The sequence below is a fragment of the Balaenoptera borealis genome (assembly GCF_965194805.1).
Source record: "Balaenoptera borealis genome assembly, chromosome: 13".
Taxonomy (NCBI): domain Eukaryota; kingdom Metazoa; phylum Chordata; class Mammalia; order Artiodactyla; family Balaenopteridae; genus Balaenoptera; species Balaenoptera borealis.
In genome coordinates this window covers 36,051,593-36,068,371 of record NC_138870.1, presented here as the reverse complement: position 1 = coordinate 36,068,371, position 16,779 = coordinate 36,051,593, and positions in this window count along the sequence as shown.

Sequence of the window (16,779 nt, the reverse complement as noted above, 5' to 3'; positions counted from 1 at the left end):
GAGGGCTTTCTCCAGTTGCGGTGAGCGGGGGCCGCTCTTCATCGCGGTGCGCGGGCCTCTCACTGTCGCGGCCTCTCTTCTTGCGGAGCACAGGCTCCAGACTCGCAGGCTCAGTAGTTGTGGCTCACGGGCTTAGTTGCTCCGCGGCATGTGGGATCTTCCCAGACCAGGGCTCGAACCCGTGTCCCCTGCATTGGCAGGCAGATTCTCAGCCGCTGCGCCACCAGGGAAGCCCCGCTCATGGCTTTTTGCCTGGGCCCCGGGAAGGAATCCCTAGTTGCTTCTAACCTCACTCTCCTCCAGTTCATCCCCTGTCCTACTGCCTAGTGCATTTTTCAAGAGTACAACCCTAACCTTATTTCTCCTTTTCAAAAACTCCCAGTACCTCTCCATCCTGCAGAATAAAGCCCAAACTCATTTCTACGGTATTCACACTACTTTCTGTGATCAATTCAATCAGTTTATCCTGACTCCCATTCCCAACCTTACCTCCCATGATTTCCCCCATCATGTAGCTTTCACTTTAGCTGAAATTAACTACTCAGGGTCCCTACACTTTCACAAGTACCCTCATTCATGCATTTTCTTTGGCCTAGAATACTTTTTTCTCCATCCATGCCATTTCTAAACCCCTTTCCATCCTACAAACCCTAACTAGAATATAACTGACCCTATGGAGTCCTCCTTTATTTCCCCCCACTTCCCACCCACCAAGAAGACTCCACCTCCACTATAAACTCATTGAGTATGATCTCCTCTGATGCCATTTTCTGCCTTGTGTTTGGTTATTTATGAATATGTCCTAAATCTTCTAATAAACTTCTTGAAAGCTGGAGCTATGTGTGTCCAGCATAGTGCCTGGTACATGAGAGTTTCCTTTCTGTTTCATTCACTTAATAAATATTTAGGAGGTTCTGTCCTGTCCTGTGCATTGGGAATGCAATGGTGAATGAAACTCAGTCCTTGCTCTTATGGGGTTTATATTTTAGATTCAAAAGAAATGTTTGTTGCATAAAAACTCTTAAGAAAAACATATTTTAAGAAAATATTTAGTTCTCTAAATGTCAGTATTTTATAGAAGCAAAATTCTTATGTACAAAAGTTCTATGTAAATCCAACACATTATTATTCTGTCACAGAAGGCAAGTTGGCTTCTCTTCAAGAAGGAGAGAAGAAAGGCATCAGTGTGGTTTCCCTGGAATCCTGCCCTGTGATCCTCTCTCCTGCCTTTCTCCACTCCCAACTCTGACCTTGATTTTTCCATTTTTGATCTTATTCCCCCTCTGCCTCCTGCTACATGTAACCCAGCATTCTACTGCGACCTGGCCTTGTCCCCCTAGCCTTGACCTTATTCCTTCATTGTCTGGACTGGATATGAGTCCTAACCATTTTACGAGCTTGATTATGTTTTGTTTCTAAACAACAGATAAATGGATGACCCTGGTGAACCAAACCACACAGAGGACAATTCTGTGACCATCTGGTCTGGGACCTTGGACTCCCATACTGGCTTAATCAACAGCGTCAAAAAATAAATAGATAAGCAAACTCCATCACTGAGTGCAACACGATGACATTCTCTGAAAACCCAAATGCACAGGACTCCATCCTGTGCCGGGGTCTGGCTGCTGCCTTAGGAGTGAAGGAAATCACGTCTCCAGTTTGAGGTTCATTCTTTTTGCTTCTTTCCTCCGAATAAATGTCATTTCCCTGGAAACAAGAACCTTATTCATCAACCGAGAATTGGGGTCATTCCTCAGTCTAACAGAGTTTCTTTTTCTCAGGTTCTCCACTCCGCCTCCCTCAAAATACTTCTTTGCTTCTCAAGTTCATTTAGGGACTTACCAGCAAATGGCTAGACTTACAGGCTATCAGCAATATTCCTAGGTGCTAATTAAGAACATTTGCCTTTTACCATGAATTTTTACATCAAGTGTCAATAAAACAAGCAGAAGCATCTTCTAGGAATTCTGAAATGCAGAAGATGGATGGTGTGTCTTGATTTCATTTGTTCTCTAAGATCAACAGAAAGCTCTTATACCTATTTTGAGTAAACTGTCTTTGGAGCCTCAGATGTAATTTAGTCAACGATGCTGCACGCAGCAGGAATCTGTTTCAAATAACTAACTCTGTTACCTTCTTGTTTCCTGAGCAAATTCCTCTGTGAGGGACAAAAACAGGGCTTCTTGTTCCTTTTAAGGAAATGAGGTTTTTAAAAAGGCTTACAAGCTCAAAATGGAATTCAAAGTCAGCAGTCTTAGAAGTATTATACCAGGCTATAGATGGTAAGTTAAATGGGTGCTAAATTCAGGGCCTAATTAAATAATTCTGTAATATCTTCAAACCTTTTACCACAGAGATTGTTTTATTGTGTTTGTAAACTAAATTTGGAAATAGCTTCTCCTGAGGTTATGTCAGTCCCTAGGACAATATAAAGAATTTTGGAAGTTACATTATCTCTTTGTGGCCATATTGGGGCCCCTTTAAGATTTGAAAAAAAAAAAAAAAAATTACGAAACGATCCGTGAAAAAGACAAAACAGTTTCCAAGAGTACTCATCTTATTATCCTAGGAACTATCTCCCATGATGTGAATCTCAGCACAAATATGTAAGCATGTTACTCCCATTTCCTCAAGCCATACCTACCCAGGGGAATAATGGGATCAGAAAGAAAGAAACACTAACCCCGAGGTTAGCTCCTACTGTGGAAATCACTGTCCCTCAGCCCCACTTCCCTCCTACCTAACTCCGAATAATCCTGAGAAAGCAGCATTCACGAATAATGGGTCTCTTGGTCTCATATAACACGTTAGTTAACATTTTATATAACATGATTTGTATGTTGACAAAAGCACAGCTCCATACGACTTCTAACAGCCATTCATTCAACAAGCATCTTTAAGAACTATGGACCAAGGAAATTGCTGAGTAGGGGGGATTAAAAGAATGAGCAAGGAAGACTTGGTGTCTACCCTTGAGACATATGTAGTCTTGACTCTGTTGTTACCCTCCCTCCCTGCTTGTGAAAGCCCCATGGCTCCTCTGCTTTACCCCAGTGGCCTCATCCGTCAGCTGGAGGGGAAAGAGCCCGGTCTTACCTCCCCGGTGCTTTACCCGGTCACTTGCCCTGCAGAGCACCTTGTGGCCCATTGGGTGTTGGGTCTTTTTATTTAACCTGGCTCAGGTTCCCCTGAGATGGACCTCAATTCCAGGGACATTACATTAAACTGCATTCAAAATTATTCCTTCCGCAGAAACAGTGACTTCAGACCAAGTGTGTGTACTTTCTTTGCTCTCAGGATGACCTGGAGTTCGACATCTGCTTAATCTGTTATGAAAAAACTCAAAGAAATGAGAACACCGTGTCTCCTATTTGCTACTGGTATTTTAAATAAATTAATTGACCCCAACATTTCTTTAATTCATCCATATTTAAAAATGCACTAAAATAATAGGGAGAAATTTAAGGACCTTTGGTCCAATAGATCAGTTTTTCCTATCATTTTACCCTATCACTGGACCCTATGATGTTAAAATGACATGTCATCAATTAACCACAATATCAAATACAAAACTCACTCTTTTTTCTTTAATGTCATCTTCAACCACTTTAGAATACAATGTTTACAAAGCCAAATGCCAAATAATTGGTCAAAATCACTAATTAAATCAACAAGTATTTAACAGTCTCTGGAAAGGATAAAAATTATTTCCCACCCCTGCCCTGAGAGTGTCGGCATAAAATATTTGAAAGACTACAGTCTGTGCAGTCATACACACCTGAGTCAAAATCTCCACCCTCCCACTTAATACCCATGGGACCCCAACAATTTCCTTCAATTCTCTGGGCCTCAGTTTCTTCATTTAAAAATGAGGACAGTTAATGCCTAGATTAGAGATATTTCACCAGAATTAAAAGAGATTAGATACAAACAGTGATGAACACACTGCGTGCCACATATGAATTTTCTCTCCACTAAGTGATTATAAATCCAATAGAAGAACTAGGATAAATACAAAAATAACTGCCCTGGAAGGCTATAGGAAGTAAACATTATACAGCATTACAATCAACCCACACAGATTTCAAAGGAGAGATCAGTCCTTGTCGAGGTGATCAGCAAAAACTTGAGAAGATGACATCGGAGCTAAGCCACATGGCATGGTCAAGGTTTGGCTAAGTAGAGCTGGATGAACATTTCAGATAGAGAAAATGCAAGCTCCCTGTCTTAGCAGTAGGAAAAGCGGAAGCAGAGCCCTGGAAGATTCACCCAGTCGGGTGTGCGTGGGACAGGAAGGGGTCAGTTCCATGGTCACAGCTTATGATCCTTCCACAGCCCACTGGTAAAAAGAATTCTAAGACTCAAGCCCAAACTGCCATTTTCTTGATAAACCAATGACCACAGAACCCTCTTTTCCTAAACTTCCTCCGCTTTGGCAGTCTGCTTCTGAAAGCAGAACTGTTGAGTTATATCTGCCTCAGTCAGCCCTTCACATTCTTGTTTCTTGTGACCAACCCAGGCGCCTGTGTAACATGTAAACCTCTGCTAACACCAAGAAGGCGGGGTCCGACTCACCTTCCTGTGATATGCAACTAAGTTTTCACTTTTCTCACCTGTTTTCCGGTGGCCTTATTCTAGAATGCTCACCACCACAAAGAGAAAAGTGATGACCCCATGACAGGGTTCCTTTGCTAAAAGCCTTTCCAAGGCCCTAGATGAAGAGGAAACATTTTATCCTTGGCTATCTCCTTCCAGAGTCACTGTTGCTCCTTCTTCACTTTGACTTCTTAACTGTTTCATGTAAGGTTCTCAGAGGAAAGCCCTAAACTGGGTTCATGCTGTGAATCTAAGCATTTCATGGATGATACGGTGCAGATTGTATTTTCAGGGAGGTTCCAGGCACCTCATGGGAAGGCATCAGAAACTGTTACTCAGAAATGTTCCTTGCAACCACTAGAGAATGGGGAGAGGTGGTCCGAGAGAACAGGATCAGTCATTTAATTGGCTCCAGAGGAAGCGAGACCTTCACAGCAAAGATGGGTGAGTGAATGAGGGCAGAATGTGCAAAAGCAGGCCAAAAGAATAGTGCCCTGGAAAGGGCAGAACCAGGCCGTGCATCTGTGAAAGACCTACTTGCAGACTATTCTCCACTCTAGACCTGCCACTTCAGTCACGGGGAATGTAAAATAAATTCAGACAAATCATTAAAACTGTTGCGGTACTAAAGACCAGGTCCCCATTTATATTGCTTTATACAAAATAAAAGCCTTTTGCTTGGCACGCTGGAACAGTGAAAAGTTATTGTGATCATCTTTTTAAGAAGCAGGAGGACCATTTTATTTATATATATACATACATCTATATATTCTTATAGAAGAAATGGACTTAAGTTGCAGAAAGATAAGTTTATTAAAATTCATGGCAATTCCCACGCTATTATATTTTTTAATAACCATCTTGCTTTCCACTGTGGCCCCCCTGCCAGTGCACAGATGCATTTGGTTTCACCCAGGTCAAAAGTGATGCTTCAGTGCATCCTTGGGGATTAGGTCTGTATTCCAAAACAATTCAACTTTAGCGTAAAATTTGATTGAACCATGTGAGTAAAAATACATTAGAATTTTTATATGTAAGGTCTAACCTTTGAGTTCATTCCTGAATTGTGACTATATTAGATACAGTCAAAAAGAGAAGAGAAACACAGACACATGAAAAAAAATGGGTGAATGATGGTCCAACTGGAGGTGCCCTGAAATGTAACATCCTCCCCTGCCCCAAGGGCAGGACTTTCACCTTGTAGGTGCCAGTCAGTGTTTAGAACAAAAGGCTATTTCTGATGACATGATGATCAACTTTTTTTTAAATAACAGAGTAATAAAAATTTAAATAAAGGTAAAATTATTCCCATAGTTTGATAACATTTTTTCTTGTGAGAGTTTAAAGTAATAGTATAAAAATACTCTTATAGGATAAAGCATAAAGTATAAAGTAATACTATATATATACTTATATATTTATATTTATTTATATTTCTTTTAGGGATGTTTTAAATCAAATTATGCCTAATGGTAAAACAGATTAGATGAGTTATTGTTTTATCCTACATACCATAATTTTTTCATCAAATCTATCGTTTACTTCCAACTTTCAAAAAATATTCCTTCCCTCTTCATTGATTCTAGAGATTCAGGGGCAGAGGTTGGAGGGGCAGTGAAACTGTGAATAGCTACAAAACATCCTTAGTATTTATTTTAATTTACAAGATTTTGGTCTCTTACAGCAATTTTTAAAATCATATATTGAATTATCAAAGTCCCTAAATCTGCCTGTATCAAGAAATTTAAAGGACATAAGAATTTGAATTGATTATTCTTGGGACAAGCATCTTAGAAATGAAATGTGACATTATTTTCAAGCTTTCATGATAATTTTTCTAGCCTAGAAAAGTAGGTGGTTAAGAAAACTTCTTGAACTTTCTTACTTCCAGGTGTTGACATTCAGGCAAGAACATACTATATTTTCACTCTGTTTAAATCTGAATTAAATCATTAAATACTAAATTGTGAATACCAAAAACTTTGAAAATGGCATTAGAAAGCCAATCAGTTTCATAAAAAGAAAGCTATGTATTTTATCTAAAATTAGGAGTTTGGGATTAACATATCCACACTACTATATATAAAATATATAATCAACAAGGACCTACTGTATAGCACAGGGAACTATGCTCAATATTTTGTAGTAACCTATAAGGGAAAAGAATCCAAAAAAGAATATATATATGATATATATATATATAAAACTGAATCACTTTGCTGTATACCTGAAACTAACACAACATTGTAAATCAACAATACTTCAATAAAATAAATAAATAAATATGTAATAAAAAAAACTGTCATACAGAGGAGAAAAAAAACTACCTTTTAAAAAATTATTGATACTTGTAGCAGTGGACAATGTAACCCAGATGGAGAAAGCAAACTTCCAGCACTCAGCTGACTTTTCATAGGGTTCCCCTAAACTCCATTTTATACACGCACCTTATTAAATCTCCCTAATGTGGCAGTTGTCTGGAGACTGGGCTGTAACCGAGTCAAACCTAGGGTGATGGAGGTAACAGTAACCGCTGGCACCAGCCTTCTGAGGAGTTATCGTGTTTGAGAAAGAAAACATTGTCAGGGTGGTAGCATAACCCCAAGAGTAATAAAGTGGCCAGACACCTGGAAGCAATTACGTGCATGGTCGAGATTATCCATCATGCTTTGCTCACTGTCTCTCTTGCAAAGACCTTTGTTTTTACACTCTCAGTAGCTAACTTCTGGGCTGAAAAGCCTGTTTCACAAACGATGTTTTCCACCGAGGCCCTTCCACTTACTGCCATTCCCACATGATGTTGATCATTTGTTTGCACAGCCCAGCGACAAACCTCAGAGCTGCTGTAATAATAAGTTGGTTACCAAGCTTGCAGGGGCAGCTGCATCAATCACACTCCTGCCACGGCAGAAACAAACGCTCTTTGCCCACCAACACTGCTTAGCAGAGTGCAATCTGGGTCCCTCAAATGGAACTGTTTAAGCACCATTTTCCATTTAGGCCTAATTTAATATTTTTCTAAATCAGATTATTGCTTGTAAGTCATTATTGTGAAGTTCCTTCTGACATTTATTCATCGCCCAGATCCCATTATTCATTAGGCTATTGTGCTGCAGGCTATCAAGTTAGCCTAGGTCCTGGGATCAAATGCTTTTTTTCCTCAGGTCAGGGGGTATCAGGACTTCAGAAAATTATTGGATCTTCCACTACTGTTCTAGGGTCTTGAAAACTGAGTCAGCTTTCCAGATATTTCCTCAACTACTTGTTTAACTGAGTTGAAGAGTATTCTTGCAATGAGTAAAAATCCATGTGATTTAGATTCACATCCTTTGCCATAGCCCATATACATATCCTGCGAGAGAATTTAAATGCTAATTAAACTGGCTCTATTAATGTGATATTGATAATTTATCGTTTTATATTTTAATTCTGCATAAATGCCCACTACAAGAAAGCCTGGGTTCATTTAGCAAAAGCGCTTTTCCAGTTTGGCACTAAAGCGTCTAAGAAGTTTCTCTGAAACCCACCAGATTCTCTTCCAAGAGATCTTACAAAATAGAATGCTTTTAGAGCCCAAATTTAGGGAGGTAAATATAATTTAAAGTTTTGAGTTACTTAGTATGTATTAAGAGTACCCACTGTATTGAGAAATATACATGAAAACATTCAAATGAAACAGTCCTTGCTCCTTTAGGATCTTACATTTGAAAGTTGACAGCATTAAAAAACAAACAAACAAACATCCATGATCTAGAGAATAGGGGAAGGGGATGGGGGGTAGCAGAGTTCAAATTAGGGCTGTTCCCCAGAAAGAAAACAGCCCTGGCCCTGCTGCTGTCTGTCTCTTATCACCACTTATCTCCTCAGTCAGTGGCACAACTTTAAAGGGACTTGGAGCTCACAGAGCAGGGTTCCAGTACTTCTGTTACTGTAGCCTAAGGCTTCCAAATGGTTTGATCCTTGCCATTTAGAAAACCAGTTTCAGTTACTTCCTATCCAATTTCTGCAAGAGATATAATGGTTCCCATAACTCCAGTTTTGAGATTAGTGGGCCACTTCTGATAAAGACGACTTTACCTAATAAAAGTCAGCCTCCTTTCTGCTGGTTTGAAGTTCCCAAGATTTTTGTAACCAAGGAATCATTTGTACACCTACACTGTCTAAAACAAAAATTTTACATTCTAATGTTAACTTGGTTAATAGATTGCTGTTCTTAAAAAGTGGGAAATCAGATAGAGCTTACATTATCATTCCAACAGGCTGACAAAACCTGGGGGCAGTAAATCCACCTTTTCCCTATTAAAAAATCTATTCCCCTCTACCCTTATCAGGCTGTGCAGTGATTTCTGACTCTTGTTTCCTCCCAAATTTCTCAGCTTCTTCCTACCCCTCTCCCATCCCCCTCACCACACACCCCTAAAAGAGCACTCTGTCAATCTCAGGTAACTACTTAAATAGTTAAATAGCCAGTATTCTATGGCAATCTTTCTCAAGTCAGTCACCACAGAGAGCTCAACGCAAGAACCCTGCAAATAGATTAGCAGCTCGATCAGTATTTTCCCTTGTTCATCCACACATCAGCCCACAGATAGAATAGCCAGTTTTCATCAATTCCATTTTTTCCCCCTATCAGCCTTGTGCCTTAGACTAATTTCTGAATTAAAGCTCATTTCTGAACGTCCCTACCCTAATATTCAGAAATATCTATATGCTCCCATTGTCACTGCCGCTATTAACACAATAAATATATCTGATTGTCAATAAAAAAAACTCCAACTTCGATAAACTGATTTTGTAAGCAGAATACTGATCTAATGAAGATAGTCTTCATCAAATCTCAGCTTTGAATCCTCCATGAATCTCTCCCTTTGTGTCAGGTGGCCTTTTCATCGTTAAAAATGCTGATCTCATTCCATCAATTTCTTTCATCCTCTAGGGCAGGGGTCCCCAAACCTGTCAGGGCATCAGAATCATCTGGGCAGATTTTTCAAAAAAACAGATATCCAGGTCCTGCCCCTCCACTACCCCTTCAAGATTCTGATTGTTCAGGGCTGGAGTGGGGCCTGGATATTTATATTTTGATAAAGCTCCCCAGGTGATCCTGAGAAGCTGAGATTTTAGGAAACACTGACTTACCAAAAGCAGTGTTGATCAGCAGGACAGCAGCTAATCACATGGCCAGACCTCACCAGTCTTGCTCCCTCCACCTTAGTCCCAAGAATAATCCGGTTCAGCCACACTGAAGTTGCTTGCAAAAATTATCCAGATGATTCTGACGTTGCACACTAATTGGGAATCTCATATATAGAGATTTAATCAGAAATAAATCATTCGTAAACATAACATCACTTATTTTTAACTCTGTAATCTAGCCTGCCTCTCCACACATTTCAGTTGTTTGGAAGTGAACCAAAGAACCGAAGAACCAATATCATGAAACAACCACTGAGAGATCGTTTTTTCTTCATTGTCTTTACACAAGAATGTTTAGTAAACTAGTCCCCAGACAGTACAGTTTCCAGTTTAAGTTGAAAACCCTTTAGTGTAAGGAGGGCGTGTAAACTCTCTCAGGTGTCCAGTGCGGGATGTAACACCCTCATTTCCCAGATGTCCTTTCCTCAGAATCACAACCTGTACCCTTCTTGTCGCCCACTAGGTCTTCTTTGCCCACTCTAGGCAGAGATGGAGAAGAACAGATGGTGGCAAATGCAGGAATCTGGTAATGGATGTAGGATCCGTTTGTGTCTTGTATCACTGTGATCAACGCTACCACTAAATCCCCTTTCTGCCCTCTGTGGTAAGATCAGAATGACAGCCCAATTTATCAGCTGTGAATATTGGTGTAAACAACTTCAAGGCCAGGATATTTTTCATACCCCCTTGAAAACTGTCATCAGTTCTGTAGAAAAGTACGGAAACCACTGATCCATTTAAGAAACTGTCAGCAGGTGTACAAAGAAGTGAACGATGGAGGTTTTCAAAAAGTCTTAGGAAAGGAGGTTCCAGCTGTCAGAACCCCTGACTTCTGTTGCACCGTCTAGACTAGCCATGGGGTAAGGGAAATCGTGTGGCAGAGTGCGACTCTCAACACCACAGCTATCAGCAGAAGGAAAAATTCACTTCAGAAGGAAATTTCCAGACACGCATTCCTTACTTGTGGAGTAATTGAGTTATAGCAATGTCGCCTCTGCCACAGTTATCCCAAGTGCCAACTTTGAGATCACAAACCTGTGTCTCAGAAACTGTAAATGGAGTCCCCCCCACTCCCCTGTAACTACCACCACCGTTTACTGAAAAAGATTAAAATCAGCTTCTTGGAATCAAATAGTGAGTCTAAACCTCAACAATTTCTTTTTCAAAAAATCATAGATCTATACATGTGTGTGTAACTAAATCACTTTTCTATACACCAGAAACTAACAAACACAACATTGTAAATCAACTATACTTCAATAAAATGTGAACAAACAAGCAAAGAAAAATTCAAGAAAAAAGTCATAGAGCATCATGATGTCCACCTTAAAAATCAGCAGATCATCTGGAGTTTCAAACTTTGCATATGTCATTTATGGTCACTTACTGAAAAAACAAAAACCAACTTTTTTTAAAGTGTAGGTTTTCTTTCTGTATACAGAGACATTTGGGTAATCTAGTGGTTTTACTTTAATATGGCCATCACCAAAAAACGTATTCCGGCCAAGTGTTTGAAATATTTATGTGATCGAATTCAAAAGTACTCTCAACCATTAGCCACCAGGGACACTGGTGGAAAAAGCCAATTATATATTACCACCAAAACATTATTAAGATCATTTGTTTTTAAGTAGCAGATATAAAACAACTTCAAAAATTTTAAGGTACTATACAAATGCAATATTTAATTAGCATTGTGTGTTTCTGGTTTATTTTTTCTAAATAATATGTTAGAAAAAAACAGATAAATCTGTGACTAATTTTAGCAACATTTCAGTAATGTAATATATTATTAAAATAAGGATTTTTTTTTTACCACATTGCCCTTTTGTGTTGTATGTATTTTTAATGGTGGCTGTACTTGAATTTTATATAAAATGATTTGATGTAAGCCAAATAATATAAATCCATCCACAGAATAAAATGGAAAATGACTGAAAAACAGAATGTTAAGTCCTGAAGGATGTTAAACCTATTCTTTAAATCATAAGCAGTTCAGGACTTCCCTGGTGGTCCAGTGGTTAGGACTTTGTGCTTCCACTGCAGGGGGCACAGGTTTGATCCCTGGTCAGAAACTAAGATACCGAATGCCGCACAGCACAGCCTAAATAAATAAATAAATAAATAAAACAAAATGGTGAACTTTGGATAAAAAAAAAACCATGAACAATTCAATAATACCCTCAAAATTTGCATTCAATTAAATCGTTTATAAAGTTATTCTTTCTTTTATATCACTTGATGAATACAGCACAAACTTATGATAACATTAAACAAATTCAGAATTTCCTCATAAATGGTAGTTTCCATGAGAGTAAAACAAAAGGAGCAAAGCAAAAAAAAAAAAAAAAAAAATATGGGGAATTACTATTAGATCCCAAACCCAAGTTTCTTGAGTCTAGTCCTTATTTCTCTGGGTGTGCAGAACACTACTCAATTCCAAAACTGCACTAAATGAAGCCCCAAATCCTTGGGAAAGAATTGATTTGATTGCTGGAAGTAAACAGTTTACTCAAAGCCTTGGCCAACCTGGTCCACCATAGACTCAAGCTCATTGTGTTGAAATGGAATTGTGGCTTGTTTCAGTGCTAATCAGATGGGTTCATTTATCTGCACACAAACAGTAGGCTTCCTAAGACATCTCATGCATGTTCTGATTTTGTTATTTTATGTGTGATTCAAGTTTAGTTATTTATTTGGGGCTAGTCATCGCCATAGTACAAGGAATGAAACGCATGTTAAATAGTGCCCTACTTATCCCTAACAAAAATTAAAAAAAAAAATTCTTCCAATTTAAATCACAGCATATTATCAACAAGAATAACTTCTCTTCAACCTTTGGGGTCAGAAGACAAAACAGAGCTAACTCAGCATGTTCTTTTTGTCATTCCTTCACTTAGCTTAGAGAGAGACACATGCACAGAAAGTATGTGAGAAGGAACACCTGGGAAACTACCTGAATAGAGAACTGTTGCTATATGCTCTTTGCCTAAACCTAAAAAAACTTCTGCCTGTTCTTATAATCTGTGGGCTTATTTTTAAAGGACAGATTACAGTTTTTATAATAAAAATACCCATTTTTAAAAGTTCTTGAATAAGTACTCATGCTGAAGACCTTATGTCAGGAAAAGGAAGTATTATTGCGTGTTACAGATGGTCAAGACTGCAATATACATTAGCTGGAGACAAGGAAGGAAATCACCAGTCCACCAAAGCCCCAGTGTGATCATCACGATGATCCAGCACTCCTGCCAAAGCTCTTAAAATTGTCTGTGATGGTTTCTTCAAACAGACCTAAGAAGACGTAGAAGGAAGATTAACTTCCTTTTCCTAATTAGCAGCGAGTCTTCAACCTATTCTATGGCATTTTCCTAAAGCAATTATCGACATCACTGTGTTGATCTTTAAAACACTTCTAGATGGGAAATCAGAAAACCACATCAAATCTGCCCAAATCTCAAATCTCCCCATATATTAGAGACCTAATTTAGAAGAACTTTCTAAATGCATTTGTTTCTCAGCTGCTAGTTCATAAGCCAAACACAGCATTAAAATTGTGTCCTCCTCGAAACCTAGGCCAGTCAACATTTCAGAAAAAAGGGTAATGATAGGGGTCTGAGCTGACTCCTATCCTCCATACTATAGAACATGGTCTTTTAAGTGGAAACTCAAATTCTCTAACTACAAACACACTTTTACCTAATAGGAGACAAGTCTGAGTAGAATAAGAATTTGCTTAGGTTTGTGTAACCGGCTCACTTCCCCACCATGGTGTCTAACAGGTCTTTGAGTCCAAATTAAGAGAAGTTCTATCCATCGTGCTTCAGTTTCCCCCTCGAGTGAAATTCAGTTCTGAAGCAACTAATATCATTAAGTTGAAAATATGAAAGGGGAAATCTAAGAACATATGCTATTTTAAAAGGTGGGAATAAGAAGAGCAGGAACAATAAGTATTAGAAATCTTTTACCTCAAATTCCTTGCCCAAAGCCAACCCCAGTGGGGCGAAGTTTTAGTAGACAACCTGCCTTGCACTCTCCACACTCCAGGGATGTCTTGTGCAGAACCCAAGTCAGCTCTGGCAAAGTGTCACTGTTTCAGAGTGTCTCTCCCTCAAACCTATGCTCTGTGCATCTGTAGGCATGCACCCTCTTGGTTGAAGGAATGTTCCAGGGAACTCTGCTTGCACCAGTGTTTCAAGCTCTGGTTTACTTAACTCGCAGTCCTAGAAGGAAAAGGGCAGTTAGGGCGAAAGCCAAAGTCATTGCTAAGATTGAGCTTGGCGGCCTTTTTCAGGTTCACATTGAGGATGGAGGTGAAAGTAGGGATTGGATAGCGGATCAAAGTAGATTGTCTTTCCAGTCTAATTATGAAATGGCGAATGCCTCTCTTTGTGGTCTCATATTTTTTCAGGTGTCTCACTGCCTTTTGGTTTTGTAACAGCTGTGACTTGGAAAGAATCATTCATACTTTTGGCTTCAAGAGACCCAAGTTATCCTCATATAGACCAATCTTCCCCATCTTATGTGGTTTATGCTGTGTTTTACGTCATAGCTAACTGTTGAAATTGTTGCTAAATAACCTTAATCTTTAATACTTGATTCCATCTTCCAAGGAAAATCAAAATCAGATGGCAATATTTCTAAAACCATCTCAGCTCTAATAGTGTGATCTAGGATACTCTTCCATGTTTCTTCTGCTATAAACTTAACAAGTTTATTTTCAGGCAAAGGTATTTTGTGTTCACATTCTACGGGGATTGTTTTTTCCCACTTTCTCTCTCTTTTTCATGTTTTCCCTTAGAGTAAAATGCCATATGGTAGACACACATCCACACTGTTTGGTAGATTAATGAATTCCCACTGAGATCACATATTCTTCTACTCTGGGAGTTTTTCTGCCTGTACTCTACATTTCAGATTTTATACAGCTCTTTCTTGATAATATGACCCACAAAATGCATGTTTGCATCTCTTCCTAGGTTGCGTGCAACAGAGATCCTTGAAGTCCATGCTAACAGCACGTATTATGGAAGCATTCAACACCATTATTGGCACCCCCCTCCATACTCTAGACCCAGGAAAGAAGCAAGACCTATGTACAGCCTGGTGTAAACGTTGGGATAACACCAAACCTGGCTGAGTCACTGCCCACATTTTTATTTCTCAACATAGATATTTTTTATATGAATGAACCAACATTTTTTTTCCGGGTAGAAAGGGCTATTTTTTAATCCTCCATTTAAAGGAGAAAGAGGGAGGTTTAACGCATGCAGACAGTGGTAATAGAATGGCAGCCCTGGTGCATTGCAGACTCACTGACCTTTTAGCCTTCTGGAGTTTAACCATTTCCTGATGTCTTTTAACAGTAATTTTCTTGTTGGAAGAGCCCTCTCTAAACTGATAGCATCTAAACAAGCCTCTACCTTAATTGGAAAAATTCTCCCATAAATATTTATGCTACAGTGATTAGGCCACTTACTGAACTCAACTGTCCATTATGGGTTAAAACAGGGAGCATTGTTTTGGGTTGCCTACAGCCTGACATGGCTTATTGGAGGGGACCCGAAGCTGTAATTTATTTAATCAAGCGTTTGACCCCAGCCCTCTGGAGTAGCCAGTAATTGTGAGGGAGAACTAACCTCATTGACTAGAATCAGTATTCGGGGTTGTAAATTCTGAAAGTCTAATTTGGAAGAAAGAAAAAGAATAAAGTTGGAAGAGATGTCTTTGTACATTGTACTGTGGTAAATATAGGTGACAGATAGAAAGATAGATCAAATTTTAGAAAGAAAAAAACTTCAAAGCAGAGAAGAAGAACCATTTACCCTCCTGCTGGTTCAATGTTCCTCTGTGGCTGCTGGCCTTCTTTACACCTCTGAGGCTCTGCCACACAAGAGCTCACACGGCATTGAATATAATTCCTACTTTTGGAAATATATCAGATTTGGGGTGTAAATAGGTGTAAAGAAAGCCTTTTGTATTAAAATCTGTTAAGAAGACTCCAGCTTAAACATTGAGCCCAAGGTAAAAATAGGAATGCTAGATTTTCTACCCAAGTGTCAACTCGGTATTGCTTCTACTTTTGAGGTCATGATTTTCAAGAACTAGCTGGTGAGTATGAGAACATATTTATACTGTGTGTGTGTTTATACAAATAAATAAATTAAAACCCTTTTTCTTCTTTTGTTTCCTTTTCCAGCTGCAGGTTTTCTCCTGTTTCCATTTTTGAGTTATGATTAATTCTTATGTTTACAATTAAAAAAAAACCTCTTCTCCATTGGCCTTTTGACCTCCCAGCTGCAGACCCAAACATCCATTCCTTATTTCCAGGCATACTTTAAAAGAGATACTGAAACCAAAAACATATTTTCTTCTTTAAACTCTTTACTACCACTGCTTGGCTACCGCTCTCCAGATTTCTAGTTCCAGAAGAAATTCTGAAGTCAAAACTTATAATGGTTTATTAAACTATAAATCATCTTTCCTCTTTGTTTCAACCTGCATGTCACTGAGGTCCCACGTTTTCCTTAGCCCTCTGGAGCCTGGCAATACCAATATCTCTTCATGGCCTCTCCTGTCCTATTTTCCATTAGCAAACACTGCCAAACACTGTTGGTATATATGAAAAATGCATCACAAGTCTGGTTTCTAGCCCTTCCTAACATTAAGAGCATACAGGGCTGGAGTCTCATCAGAGTTAGTTTCTGAACCTTGTGGAAGGAATCAAAGCAGCTTGGTTTTCCAGTCAATAAGAGTCAAGGGTGATATGGCTTCAGAGGGGTTTAGAGCTTGGGGTTCTATGTGTGAAAGACATTTTGAGAAACTAGGTGGGGACACAGGTTAGACATTTATGCTAGATAGGTTGCTGCACTAACTATTCAAAGGACTTTTCATACAACAAGAGTATCTTGCATGGATGCTTTTAGATATATAGGTAATACCTAATTGTTTCAACTTTACTCATATAAGATATGAACAATCCTCCAA